Raw genomic sequence first — 1,688 nt, 5'->3', positions numbered from 1 at the left:
TGCTGAGACGACACATAACAGATCAGTGGAGAACGTTCTTTAGGTCTTCGGGGTGGGGTGGTGGACACACACAAAAGTTAGTTTATTTTGCAATACGATATTTGTTAAATGTTCAAGTGTAGTTTAAAATGAATGTCGTGTCAGCTGTCCACAGACCGTAAAACCAACAAAGCAAACACACACCACTTGTTTTTCCCCTATGTGCCGCCTCGCTGTAATTGCATAATTGGACGTAATTGTGTGTGAAATGTACGATAATTAGGATTATGAGTTGCACACCTGCGGCTCAGCAGCACTTTCTGCCCACGTGAAACTGAACTCAGTATCGCTCAGTGTTTAACCTTTTTTCATCAGAAACATGCAGAGGCTACTTAATTAACTTAATTTAAGGTACACTTTGGCTTTACATTTAGGCACAAATGTTCATATTTTCAACTTTAATAACAAAAGAACATCACAATTAGAAATAGAATATAACTCATCTATTGGCTTATTTGAATGACTCAACTGGACAAAATGGATGTTTGAACAGGATTAGTTGTTGTCAGGTAGCAATTGACCTCTCCCAGGCCACCTTGCAGTGGGTGATGGATGCCAAACTCATCGAACTACACACATCCGTCTTCGAACAGATGGTCGGACCAAAGTTGTATCGGCAGCTGCTGCCAAAAAGGTGCAGAATGAAGAGCCTTTCCTACATGCTAAGCTGGACCAGCTAAGATGGTAAACAGATGGCAAAAAGTGACAACACCATCGCTTCCGTCGGAGGAGGTAACACGTCACGTCGTCTGAATCACAAGCGGAAGAAGTACTTTAGCGGTTTGACTTTGCTCTGTCACCTTCTGTCACACTGAGGTTTAGAAAAAATCTTGAAGCAGGCTTAAACGAGAGGAGCTTTGTACTCCGGATATTAAGTCTTTGGAGCTGATATAATTCTTACTCTTGTTGAAGATGAAGATGAGCAAAAAAAAAACCCATTAAAATTGGTAAATAAGCTTTTTATAGTAGGATAATGACCCTCAGATATCTATGAAAATATGTTTATTAAGTGGGAAAGGGGATCTCATGTTATTGTTTATTACACAACATCAGTGCCACAAATACCTGTTGAAATTGCTATAAAACTAATCTAACCGAAGTATTTTGGAGATTTACGCTTTCGTTCTTCAACTTTTGCTGAATAATCTACGACTTCCTGTTTTCCGGAGTAATGAGTCTGAACTGACGCAAAGCACTGGTCTCTGTCACTTTTCAAAATGGGAAAGCCAAGCAAATGTGAGAGAAAATGCAAGACGATGACTACGACAAAATAAATATCTACTCGACCTGCCTACATTTATAGTCGGAGCAATAAATAAAGTTTAGCACAACCAGATCTTGGGCTAATTGTGTATTTGTGTAATTGTTCTGCATTTAAACTCAGTAGTCATTTCTTTTAGTGAGATTTTGTACATTTATAGAAATCAAACTTTTACTAACTTCTTCTTAGGGTACTTTAGGGAAATGGTTAAGGGATTATCAGTCGCATGCTGTCAGGAACCTCAGTTTATATTCCTATTCCAGCCTATAATCTGAAAGTCTATGTGGCAAAGAAACTGGAGGTTTCATTCAATTCTCTTACACAAAATCCTGAAAGTAAATGTCCAGTCATCGGTTTTTGACCTTAGGTTGACCTTAAGCATTTGGGT

At 38.7% G+C, this 1,688-nt stretch overlaps 1 long non-coding RNA gene across 2 annotated transcripts; it reads left to right on the top strand.

Annotated features, from left to right (window-relative positions):
• Positions 1–118: 118 nt before the first annotated feature.
• Positions 119–1,373, top strand: LOC103133426 (uncharacterized). Of its 2 annotated transcripts, none has more exons than XR_001661304.1 (2): positions 119–390; positions 533–1,373. It is a non-coding gene; the product is annotated as an uncharacterized LOC103133426 (long non-coding RNA). The 2 variants fall into 2 exon arrangements; XR_475750.2 differs by having other exon boundaries at positions 137–390; positions 570–1,373.
• Positions 1,374–1,688: the final 315 nt, after the last annotated feature.

This window comes from Poecilia formosa, unplaced genomic scaffold, assembly GCF_000485575.1.
Source record: "Poecilia formosa unplaced genomic scaffold, Poecilia_formosa-5.1.2 Scaffold3272, whole genome shotgun sequence".
In the NCBI taxonomy this organism is placed as follows: Eukaryota; Metazoa; Chordata; class Actinopteri; order Cyprinodontiformes; family Poeciliidae; genus Poecilia; species Poecilia formosa.
The sequence above is the reverse complement of the archived record's forward strand: the minus strand, read 5'-3'. Positions and strand labels throughout refer to the sequence as shown.